Source organism: Hyperolius riggenbachi, chromosome 3, assembly GCF_040937935.1.
Source record: "Hyperolius riggenbachi isolate aHypRig1 chromosome 3, aHypRig1.pri, whole genome shotgun sequence".
Classification (NCBI taxonomy): domain Eukaryota; kingdom Metazoa; phylum Chordata; class Amphibia; order Anura; family Hyperoliidae; genus Hyperolius; species Hyperolius riggenbachi.
This window is the reverse complement of record NC_090648.1, coordinates 71,248,779-71,261,975: the sequence shown is the minus strand read 5'-3', so window position 1 is coordinate 71,261,975 and position 13,197 is coordinate 71,248,779. Positions and strand designations below refer to the sequence as shown.

At 43.0% G+C, this 13,197-nt stretch overlaps 1 protein-coding gene across 6 annotated transcripts in view; it reads right to left on the bottom strand.

The window, feature by feature from the left end:
* The window catches only part of LOC137562728 (beta-1,3-galactosyltransferase 1-like), a 147,509-nt gene that overhangs the window by 37,257 nt on the left and 97,055 nt on the right, over positions 1–13,197 (bottom strand). For 2 of the 6 annotated variants that reach the window (XM_068274360.1, XM_068274366.1), the window contains exon 1: positions 7,862–7,983. The exons of 1 other annotated variant lie outside the window; for it this stretch is intronic. The gene's annotated coding sequence lies outside the window, so the exon portion shown is untranslated. 3 more of the 6 variants (XM_068274363.1, XM_068274361.1, XM_068274359.1) reach the window with 2 other exon arrangements.

Sequence of the window (13,197 nt, the reverse complement as noted above, 5' to 3'; positions counted from 1 at the left end):
ATTATTTTCTGTAATGTACTGATAAACATTAGACTTTCATATAGTTTAGATTCAAATACACACAACTGAAGTAGTTCAAGCCTTTTATTGTTTTAATATTGATGATTTTGGCATACAGCTCATGAAAACCCAAATTTCCTATCTCAAAAAATTAGCATATTTCATTCGACCAATAAAAGAAAAGTGTTTTTAAAACAAAAAAAGTCAACCTTCAAATAATTATGTTCAGTTATGCACTCAGTACTTGGTCGGGAATCCTTTTGCAGAAATGACTGCTTCAATGCGGCGTGGCATGGAGGCAATCAGCCTGTGGCACTGCTCAGGTGTTATGGAGGCCCAGGATGCTTCGATAGCGGCCTTAAGCTCATCCAGAGTGTTGGATCTTGCATCTCTCAACTTTCTCTTCACAATATCCCACAGATTCTTTATGGGGTTCAGGTCAGGAGAGTTGGCAGGCCAATTGAGCACAGTAATACCATGGTCAGTAAACCATTTACCAGTGGTTTTGGCACTGTGAGCAGGTGCCAGGTCGTGCTGAAAAATGAAATCTTCATCTCCATAAAGCTTTTCAGCAGATCGAAGCATGAACCCACTTTTGAACCAGAAACAGCGGAAGAAGCGCCTGACCTGGGCTACAGAGAAGCAGCACTGGACTGTTGCTCAGTGGTCCAAAGTACTTTTTTCGGATGTAAGCAACTTGTGCATGTCATTCGGAAATCAAGGTGCCAGAGTCTGGAGGAAGACTGGGGAGAGGGAAATGCCAAAATGCCTGAAGTCCAGTGTCAAGTACCCACAGTCAGTGATGGTCTGGGGTGCCATGTCAGCTGCTGGTGTTGGTCCACTGTGTTTTATCAAGGGCAGGGTCAATGCAGCTAGCTATCAGGAGATTTTGGAGCACTTCATGCTTCCATCTGCTGAAAAGCTTTGTGGAGATGAAGATTTTATTTTTCAGCACGACCTGGCACCTGCTCAAAGTGCCAAAACCACTGGTAAATGGTTTACTGACCATGGTATTACTGTGCTCAATTGGCCTGCCAACTCTCCTGACCTGAACCCCATAGAGAATCTGTGGGATATTGTGAAGAGAAAGTTGAGAGACGCAAGACCCAACACTCTGGATGAGCTTAAGGCCGCTATCGAAGCATCCTGGGCCTCCATAACACCTGAGCAGTGCCACAGGCTGATTGCCTCCATGCCATGCCGCATTGAAGCAGTCATTTCTGCAAAAGGATTCCCGACCAAGTATTGAGTGCATAACTGAACATATTTATTTGAAGGTTGACTTTTTTTTGTTTTAAAAACACTTTTCTTTTATTGGTCGGATGAAATATGCTAATTTTTTGAGATAGGAAATTAGGGTTTTCATGAGCTGTATGCCGAAATCATCAATATTAAAACATTAAAAGGCTTGAACTACTTCAGTTGTGTGTATTTGAATCTAAACTATATGAAAGTCTAATGTTTATCAGTACCTTACAGAAAATAATGAACTTAATCACAATATGCTAATTTTTTTTAGAAGATCCTGTATATCTCCAGTGCTTGGACTGTGGTCCCTTTTAAAATCTTGAGTGGTCCTAGGAAAGGAGTCCGGATTTTTGTAGCAGCAAGCAGTTGCTGCTTGTGTGTTATTTCTTTTCAGGGCCGGACTCCTGGAATGGGAGGGAAGGAAGGGTGGGCCTTCCCATCCCACCTAGGTACACACCTGGTTGTCAGTGGGGCTGAGAAAGCCTCACTAATGTTATGTGGATGAGATGCTAATTATAGTGCTGGGCGTAATGGAAAAAACTACGCTTACGGATCATTACGCGTAATTTTACGCTATTACGCATTACGGAATTACGCTTAGGGCGTAGACATTTATCTACGGTTCATGTCTGTAATTACGCATGGCCCTTACGCACTTACGCGTAAGAATACCGTAATGCAGGTTGTTACGTTATTGCCTTACGCATAGTTTCCTACTAGCAATTAATGCGTAAGGCAATGCTCCCAAGCGGAAAAGTTGACGCATGGATCAATGTTAGGTAGCCGCCGACTTTAATGGTTAATAGCAAAGCCCCCTAATTGCTGAGGGCCTCAAATTTGGAGAATATATTAAGGAGATCAGAAGGAATAAGAGGAACATTTTTTTTTTAAAAAAGACCTTATAGTTTTTGAGAAAATCGATGTTAAAGTTTCAAAGGAAAAATATATACATTTAAAAACCCGCCGACTTTAACGGTTAATAGCAAAGCCTGCTTAAAATTTAGGAACACCAAATTCCCAGGGTATATTAAGGGGATCAGTGGGAATAAGAGGACATTTTTTTTTTCAAAAAGACCTTATAGTTTTTGAGAAAATCGATTTTTAAGTTTCAAGGGCAAAAATGTCTTTTAAATGCGGAAAATGTCAGTTTTTTTTTGTACAGGTAACAATAGTGTATTATTTTCATAGATTCCCCCAAGTGGGAAGAGTTTTACTTACTTCGTTCTGAGTGTGGGAAATATAAAAAAAACCGACGTGGGGTCCCCCCTCCCAGACCTCTTTAACCCCTTGTCCCCCATGCAGGCTGGGATAGCCAGAATGCGGAGCACTGGCCGCATGGGGCTCCGCACCCTGACTATACCAGCCCGCATGGTCCATGGATTGGGGGGTCTCGGAAGGGGAGGGGCAGCCAAGCTTTCCCCTCCCCCTCCGAGCCCTTGTCTAATCCAAGGACAAGGGGCTCTTCTCCACCTCCGATGGGCGGTGGAGGTGGAGGCCGCGATTTCCTGGGGGGGGGGGGGTTTCATGGTGGCATCTGGGAGTCCCCTTTAAAAAGGGGTCCCCCAGATGCCCACCCCCCCTCCCAGGAGAAATGAGTATAGGGGTACTTGTACCTCTTACCCATTTCCTTTAAGAGTTAAAAGTAAATAAACACACAAACACTTAGAAAAAGTATTTTAATTGAACAAAAAACATAACCACGAAAAAAGTCCTTTAATATTCTTAATTAACCATTAATACTTACCTGTCCCTTTAAATAAATGATCCCTCGCAATAGCCTCGGAAATGTTCTATCAGTTACAATGTAACAAAGTTATTAGAATGTAACAACTTTGTTACATTGTAACTACGCCGCACCCGACGTCACTCGCCGCTCAGCCGCCGCCTACACTTACGCGTCCTTGCAGGACGCTAAGTCCCCGCCGGCTCCCGCTGTCCACCCCGCCCACATCTGTCACCCACATGTCACCCACATGTGGGTGACATGTGAGTGACATGTGGGAGAGGCGGGGAGGGCAGCGGGAGCCGGTGGGACTTAGCCTCCTGCACGGACCCGACAGAGCTCTGAGCTATATAGCTCAGAGCTCTCTAAGCATCTTTGAATTTGGGCTCCAAGGAGCCCATTGGTCCTTAGCAGACCAATGGGGTTCCTTCTGATTTGAAGAAACCCCATTGGTCTGCTAAGGACCAATGGGGCTCCTTGGAGCCCAAATTCAAAGATGCTTAGAGAGCTCTGTCTATATAGCTCAGAGCTCTGTCGGGTCCTTGCAGGACGCTAAGTCCCACCGGCTCCCGCTGCCCTCCCCGCCTCTCCCACATGTCACTCACATGTCACCCACATGTGGGTGACATGTGGGTGACAGATGTGGGCGGGGTGGACAGCGGGAGCCAGCGGGGACTTAGCATCCTGCAAGGACGCGTAAGTGTATGCGGCGGCTGAGCGGCGAGTGACGTCGGGTGCGGCGTAGTTACAATGTAACAAAGTTGTTACATTGTAATAACTTTGTTACATTGTAACTGATAGAACATTTCTGAGGCTATTGCGAGGGATCATTTATTTAAAGGGACAGGTAAGTATTAATGGTTAATTAAGAATATTAAAGGACTTTTTTCGTGGTTATGTTTTTTGTTCAATTAAAATACTTTTTCTAAGTGTTTGTGTGTTTATTTACTTTTAACTCTTAAAGGAAATGGGTAAGAGGTACAAGTACCCCTATACTCATTTCTCCTGGGAGGGGGGGTGGGCATCCGGGGGACCCCTTTTTAAAGGGGACTCCCAGATGCCACCATGAACCCCCCCCCCCCCCCCCGGAAATTGCGGCCTCCACCTCCACCGCCCATCGGAGGTGGAGAAGAGCCCCTTGTCCTTGGATTGGACAAGGGCTTGGAGGGGGAGGGGAAAGCTTGGCTGCCCCTCCCCTTCCAAGACCCCCCAATCCATGGACCATGCGGGCTGGTATAGTCAGGGTGCGGAGCCCCACGCGGCCGGTGCTCCGCATTCTGGCTATGCCAGCCTGCATGGGGGACAAGGGGTTAAAGAGGTCTGGGAGGGGGGACCCCACGTCGTTTTTTTTTTATATTTCCCACACTCAGAACGAAGTAAGTAAAACTTTTCTCACTTGGGGGAATCTATGAAAATAATACACTATTGTAACCTGTGCAAAAAAACCTGACATTTTCCGCATTTAAAAGACATTTTTGCCCTTGAAACTTAAAAATCGATTTTCTCAAAAACTATAAGGTCTTTTTGAAAAAATGTATTTCCTCTTATTCCCACTGATCCCCTTACTATACCCTGGGAATTTGGTGTTCCTAAATTTTAAGCAGGCTTTGCTATTAACCGTTAAAGTCGGCGGGTTTTTAAATGTATATATTTTTCCTTTGAAACTTTAACATCGATTTTCTCAAAAACTATAAGGTCTTTTTGAAAAAATTTTTTTCCTCTTATTCCTTCTGATCTCCTTAATATATTCTCCAAATTTGAGGCTCTTAGCACTTAAGGGGGCTTTGCTATTAACCCTTAAATTCGGCGGCTTTTTTATATTATACGGGAGCGTAATATTACGCGATTACGGCAGACTGTGTAATTTCAATAGGAGTTTACTGTCTTACTCGTAATTTGTTACACGTAATAACGTAACCTATGGTCTACGCGTAATTAATTACGTGTAATACCGTAACCTTACACGTAACGCTTACGGTGCATTTGTAGTGAATTACGATGCGTAATTACGCTAATGCGTAATTTCGGCCCAGCACTAGCTAATTATGCATAAGAAGCAGCCTCACAGGCAGTCTGTGAGAAGGTGTTTGAAGGAGTAGGATGTTACCTACTGGATCTCCTGTGAAGGAGGATTGGTGATCACTTGTTGGATGTCAAACCACACTGTGGACTGTTGTGAGTGCGGCTTTGGCCTGTTGGAAATTTACTTGCTTTGAACAAACTGGACTTTTTACTACAAACGCTGACGTAAGCTTACTGTTTATTTTCCTCATTACTGCTGAAACTAAGCTGTTTATGTTCTGCTGCTAAAATATTTATTTTGTACATCTGTGTGCTGCGTGCTGGCTGCGACCCCTCTAAACTTCACAATATATACACATACATATATATACATATATATAAAACGACCCACCCCTAGAGGTACAGAAGTACTGCCACCCTAGACATCACTCTACATGAACCTACAAACCCAGCCGAACCCGCAACGGAAGTTTACTGGCTGGCCCAGCTGTCACTCCTCGCTTACTTACTTTGTCCGGCATAAGTAGCTACAAGTGCCATTTAGATTTAGGTAGTCAGAGGTACCCTCAATAGTAATTAGCTTGAGGTGCTCCAAGTATTAGGTAGCTAGAGATGCCCCTGGCTGAAGGGAGATCTCATCAGTGGAATGCCGAGACCCAGGTGAGTAACCTCTCATTTACACTCTGCTCAGGACTCTGTATAGTGAAGGAGGGAGGTGCTGGGGGAGGAGAGTGAGCCGCAGCCGCCTTTTCATCATTTTGCACCTGTAGACATGTGCCTACAGTGCCTGATTGTAAATCCTGCCCTGCCTTTATTTGCAGGGAGGGTTAATATTAGAAGCGTGGGACTTTGTTTACAATAGTATGTAAAATATTATAGGGTATGTTGATAATGAATGCTAGTATGAAAAACATATGATGTATTGTGTTATCTATTGACAAGTATGTGCTTTTCTACCTGTGTTTCGCCTCTGATACATTTTAAAGTCTATGAAAAAGGGAGGGAAATAAGCAGTGAGTGGGCAGCAGACACTGTCAGACAGGAAGGATGGCAAACGTCCAATCTGCTGCTCACGCCAACGTGAAATCATTCCTTTCATCAGCAGAATCTGGTCACACTGGACCACCACGGTCATGAGATTTCTTTTACAATGTATCTCTGGTCACAGAGATCGGACAGAAATACGACATAACTGATTTATATCTGGTCAAGCTGAAATGTAGTAGCATATTAAAGGGGCACTATGGTGAAAAATTGTAAAATTTAAAATATGTGCAAACAACATAAACAAATAAGAAGTACGTTTTTTTCCGGTGTAAAATGAGCCATAAATTACTTTTCTCCTATGTTGCTGTCGCTTACAGTAGGCAGTAGAAATCTGACAGAAGTGACAGGTTTTGGGCTAGTCCATCTCTTCATACGGGATTCTCAGCAAGGCGTTTATTCTTTATAAAGATATTCCCTAAAAAGGATTTAAACAATGATGCTGGCCACCTTCCCTGCTCGCTACACAGTTTTTTTTGGCAGTTGGACAGAGCAACTGCCATTCACTAAGTGCTTTTGAAAATAAATAAATCCCTTAGAATCCCCTATGAAGAGATGGACTAGTCCAAAACCTATCGCTTCTGTCAGAGTTCTACTACCTACTGTAAGTGACAGCAACATAGGAGAAAAGTAATTTATGGCTCATTTTACTCTGGAAAAAATGTGCTTCTTATTTGTATATGTTTGCACATATTTTAAATTGTACGATTTTTGCCATAGTGCCCCTTTAAAGACAACAGAAACACTGAGCTCTCCTGTGAAGAAATTGCACACAAACTTACAGACGCTAAAGAGTTTTTTTTTATCATTTTTTGAAAGAAAAAGTGAAAAGTAAGGTGTGGCATATGCAGGGAAAGAGAACCTGGTAAAGTGATTGATGATGTCCATGTATGCCTCAGATTTCTCTCATCAGAATGGCCATTTTAAATCCTTTATGTTGTGCTCTTCCTTAAAAAAGGTGCTCAGGTGAGAAGTAATTTAGTTCAAATACTGTATGTCCTACTCTGGCTATACTGGACAGAACAAATAAAAGGTATCAGATGTTTGTGTTGTAAATGGATTGTATTTTCAGCCATCTCTTTATTATTTGGGACAGACAGTGGGTTTGCTCCCAGTAGCGGGGATTCTCAGCTATAAGTTTTACTAATTCCCATATTTTAAAGCACACAGACCTTCTCCGGACTTGCCTGCCTGAGAAAGACAAACAATACCTGCTACTTATCACATTTTAAAATGGGCTGCAGCAGTAACCTATATAATTAGAAAGATACTTTCACCTCACACCCAAACAAAAGCAATCCTTTGTTCTTGAGAATAGACATAAGCAAACCTATATTAACTTATAGTTAAGTTCTCTTACCTTATCGGATGGAGGACTGCTGTCACCAAAAGCATTTGTTTCTGAAGCAAGATTTTTATAGTGCAAGGTTGCTGAGCCAAGGTAACTCCTCCACCCAGCTATGACCTGCTAACACTAACATCAGACCGAGAAGGGACATGGGGAGGGGGGCATGTCTATATACGGCAGGTAGAAGATGGTATCTGAGTCCCATTCCACCCCTCTCAATAAAAAAAAACACATAATTTACATTCTAGCTATGTGTTCATTTGACATGCCAATGCAGATTACCGTAACAAAATTGTTTGATCAATTTAACAGCAGTGTAGCATCACAAATGAATATACATTTTAACTATAGATTCATTTACCAGACTCACTAAAATTCAGTTTCAGTTCCTCTAAAAAAAACAGTTCCTCTAAAACAACAATCAGTTCCTCTAAAAAAACAATTCTCATGGCTTCAATGAAGATATATATAATTACCGACAAACACCGGCACTCCTTAGTGCCCGTGTTTGTTCAGAGTATCTTGTTCCATAGAGATGACATGTGGTCCTCTCGTATGTCCTCAATGTGCTTTGGAAGTGTAGCTGTGTACCAGCCCAGCTCTCCACTGAGCGGGAGAGGTTAACTGGCCGGTGTTAGGATACTTACTTGCTAACTCAGCTCTTTATGACAGTGGATTAGCAGTGTCCGGTCTCATTCTGTTAAACCAGACAATCTACAGGGGCAAAAAAAGATAATTTGCATACTCAGCAGTGGTGCATTGTGGGTAACCACAAATGTTCACTTATAGCTGTATTATTGGAAGTTTCCTTCTGATTTAAGAAGGCAAATTACACCAAGCATTGCTTTTTAGTATGAGGGCTTTTCTGTCTCTTTTTAGCCCCCCTATAACATTCCTAGTGGTATGGGTCACCCCGAGCTGCTTGGTTACTCTGTTGACTAAATCAAGAGCTGCTGCCTTATCTATAGATACAAAATCCTATGTGTGAATGAAACTTGGTATACAGATCCCTTACTACCTGGGAAGATATGTTCTGGGACACACTCCATAAGCCTGATACAACTCCGCTAAATGTGAGTGCAATATCATAATAAAGTACATTGGTTTTAAACACTCTGCGCAATGAAAGGGGTTTTATTGTCATTGAGGTACATACTTGTGGAAATCTATGCTGCTGTTTATTGAAGAAAAGTGATCTGATGACATTTTAAGAAGAGGAGAGTTGGAGGGCGAGGGGAGCCTGTTAATGCCCCAGAGGTGCGTAAGGCCAGTGTAATACATGGCCCATCGCAGTTGATGAGTTCGGATCACACAGGGTGACCCTGGTGGAGGTGTAGTGGGCTGCTATATTGCGTATAAAAGAAAACGGTCATACAGCATATTAAGGAAGCGCTTGGCTGACTTTGAATATATTTTGATGGAGGAAATGACTCATTGCTAGGAACAGCAGCGCAGCTGCTAGGACTCTTGTGCTGGGTCCTTTGTTGTCCCAAACCTGAGGACTTTTTTCATCTTATTTAATATATAGACCATATTGGACGTTTTGTTTAACCACTTCAGGACCACAGTCTTTTCGCCCCTTAAGGACCAGAGCCTTTTTCTCCATTCAGACCACTGCAGCTTTCACAGTTTATTGCTCGGTCATACAACCTACCACCTAAATGAATTTTACCTCCTTTTCTTGTCACTAATACAGCTTTCTTTTGCTGCTATTTGATTGCTGCTGCGAGTTTTAGTTTTTATTATATTCATCAAAAAAGACATGAATTTTGGCAAAAAAATGACTTTTTTAACTTGCTGTGCTGACATTTTTCAAATAAAGTAAAATTTCCTATACATTTGAGCGCGAAAGTTATTCTGCTACATGTCTTTGATAAAAAAAAAACCATTCAGTGTATATTTATTGGATTGGGTAAAAGTTATAGCGTTTACAAACTATGGTGCCAAAAGTGAATTTTCCCATTTTCAAGCATCTCTGACTTTTCTGCGCACCTGTCAGGTTTCATGAGGGGCTAAAATTCCAGGATATTACAAATACCCCCCAAATGACCCCATTTTGGAAAGAAGACATCCCAAAGTATTCAGTGAGAGGCATGGTGAGTTCATAGAAGATTTTATTTTTTGTCACAAGTTAGCGGAAAATGACACTTTCTGACAAAAAAAAAAGAAAAAAAAAAAGTTTCCATTTCTTCTAACTTGCGACAAAAAAAAATGAAATCTGCCACAGACTCACTATGCTCCTCTCTGAATACCTTGAAGTGTCTACTTTCCAAAATGGGGTCATTTGTGGGGTGTGTTCACTGTCCTGGCATTTTGGGGGGTGCCTAATTGTAAGCACCCCTGTAAAGCCTAAAGATGCTCATTGGACTTTTGGCCCCTTAGCGCAGTTAGGCTGCAAAAAAGTGCCACACATGTGGTATTGCCGTACTCAGGAGAAGTAGTATAATGTGTTTTGGGGTGTATTTTTACACATACCCATGCTGGGTGGGAGAAATATCTCCGTAAATGACAATTGTTTAATTTTTTTTACACACAATTGTCTATTTATAGAGATATTTCTCCCACTCAGCATGGGTATGTGTAAAAATACACCCCAAAACACATTATACTACTTCTCCTGAGTACGGCGATACCACATGTGTGGCACTTTTTTGCACCCTAACTGCGCTAAGGGGCCCAAAGTTCAATGAGTACCTTTAGGATTTCACAGGTCATTTTGAGAAATTTCGTTTCAAGACTACTCCTCACGGTTTAGGGCCCCTAAAATGCCAGGACAGTATAGGAACCCCACAAATTACCCCATTTTAGAAAGAAGACACCCCAAGGTATTCCGTTAGGAGGATGGTGAGTTCATAGAAGATTTTTTTTTTTTGTCACAAGTTAGCGGAAATTGATTTTAATTGTTTTTTTTCACAAAGTGTCATTTTCCGCTAACTTGTGACAAAAAATAAAATCTTCTATGAACTCACCATACTCCTAACGGAATACCTTGGGGTGTCTTCTTTCTAAAATGGGGTCATTTGTGGGGTTCCTATACTGCCCTGGCATTTTAGGGGCCCTAAACCGTGAGGAGTAGTCTTGAAACCAAATGTCGCAAAATGACCTGTGAAATCCTAAAGGTACTCATTGGACTTTGGGCCTCTTAGCGCACTTAGGGTGCAAAAAAGTGCCACACATGTGGTACCGCCGTACTCAGGAGAAGTAGTATAATGTGTTTTGGGGTGTATTTTTACACATACCCATGCTGGGTGGGAGAAATATCTCTGTAAATGACAATTGTTTGATTTTTTTTACACACAATTGTCCATTTACAGAGAGATTTCTCCCACCCAGCATGGGTATGTGTAAAAATACACCCCAAAACACAATATACTACTTCTTCTGAGTACGGCGATACCACATGTGTGACACTTTTTTGCAACCTAGGTGCGCTAAGGGGCCTAACGTCCTATTCACAGGTCATTTTGAGGCATTTGGATTCTAGACTACTGCTCACGGTTTAGGGCCCCTAAAATGCCAGGGCAGTATAGGAACCCCACAAGTGACCCCATTTTAGAAAGAAGACACCCCAAGGTATTCTGTTAGGAGTATGGTGAGTTCATAGAAGATTTTTTTTTTTTGTCACAAGTTAGCGGAAAATGACACTTTGTGAAAAAAAAAACAATACATATCAATTTCCGCTAACTTGTGACAAAAAATAAAATCTTCTATGAACTCATCATACACCTAACAGAATACCTTGGGTGTCTTCTTTCTAAAATGGGGTCACTTGTGGGGTTCCTATACTGCCCTGGCATTTTAGGGGCCCTAAACCGTGAGGAGTAGTCTTGAACCCAAATGTCTCAAAATGACCTGTGAAATCCTAAAGGTACTCATTGGACTTTGGACCCCTTAGCACAGTTAGGCTGCAAAAAAGTGTCACACATGTGGTATCGCCGTACTCAGAAGAAGTAGTATAATGTGTTTTGTGGTGTATTTTTACATATAACCATGCTGGGTGGGAGAAATATCTCTGTAAATGACACATTTTTGATTTTTTTTACACACAATTGTCCATTTACAGAGAGATTTCTCCCACCCAGCATGGGTATGTGTAAAAATACACCACAAAACACATTATACTACTTCTCCTGAGTATGGCGATACCACATGTGTGACACTTTTTGGCAGCCTAGGTGCGCTAAGGGGCCCAACGTCCTATTCACAGGTCATTTTGAGGCATTTGTTTTCTAGACTACTACTCACGGTTTAGGGCCCCTAAAATGCCAGGGCAGTATAGGAACCCCACAAGTGACCCCATTTTAGAAAGAAGACACCCCAAGGTATTCCGTTAGGGGTATGGTGAGTTCATAGAAGATTTTATTTTTTGTCACAAGTTAGTGAAAAATGACACTTTGTGAAAAAAACAATAAAAATTCAATTTTCGCTAACTTTTGACAAAAAATAAAATCTTCTATGAACTCATCATACACCTAACAGAATACCTTGGGGTGTCTTCTTTCTAAAATGGGGTCACTTGTGGGGTTCCTATACTGCCCTGGCATTTTACGGGCCCAAAACTGTGAGTAGTCTGGAAACCAAATTTCTCAAAATGACTGTTCAGGGGTATAAGCATCTGCAAATTTTGATGACAGGTGGTCTATGAGGGGGCAAATTTTGTGGAACCTTTCATAAGCAGGGTGGCCTCTTAGATGACAGGATGTTTTGGGCCTGATCTGATGGATAGGAGTGCTAGGGGAGTGACAGGAGGTGATTGATGGGTGTCTCAGGGGGCGGTTAGAGGGGAAAATAGATGCAATCAATGCACTGGGGAGGTGATCGGAAGGGGGTCTGAGGGGGATCTGAGGGTTTGGCCGAGTGATCAGGAGCCCACACAGGGCAAATTAGGGCCTGATCTGATGGGTAGGTGTGCTAGGGGGTGACAGGAGGTGATTGATGGGTGTCTCAAGGTGTGATTAGAGGGGGGAAATAGATGCAAGCAATGCACTAGCGAGGTGATCAGGGCTGGGGTCTGAGGACGTTCTGAGGTGTGGGCGGGTGATTGGGTGCCCGCAAGGGGCAGATTAGGGTCTAATCTGATGGGTAACCGTGACAGGTGGTGATAGGGGGTGATTGATGGGTAATTAGTGGGTGTTTAGAGGAGAGAAGAGATGTAAACACTGCACTTGGGAGGTGATCTGATGTCGGATCTGCGGGCGATCTATTGGTGTGGGTGGGTGATCAGATTGCCCGCAAGGGGCAGGTTAGGGGCTGATTGATGGGTGGCAGTGACAGGGGGTGATTGATGGGTGGCAGTGACAGGGGGTGATTGATAGGTGATTGACAGGTGATCAGTGGGTTATTACAGGGAATAACAGATGTAAATATTGCACTGGCGAATTGATAAGGGGGGGTCTGAGGGCAATCTGAGCGTGTGGGCGGGTGATTGGGTGCCCGCAAGGGGCAGATTAGGGTCTAATCTGATGGGTAACAGTGACAGGTGGTGATAGGGGGTGATTGATGGGTAATTAGTGGGTGTTTAGAGGAGAGAAGAGAGGTAAACACTGCACTTGGGAGGTGATCTGATGTCGGATCTGCGGGCGATCTATTGGTGTGGGTGGGTGATCAGATTGCCCGCAAGGGGCAGGTTAGGGGCTGATTGATGGGTGGCAGTGACAGGGGGTGATTGATGGGTGGCAGTGACAGGGGGTGATTGATAGGTGATTGACAGGTGATCAGTGGGTTATTACAGGGAATAACAGATGTAAATATTGCACTGGCGAATTGATAAGGGGGGGGGGTCTGAGGGCAATCTGAGCGTGTGGGCGGGTGA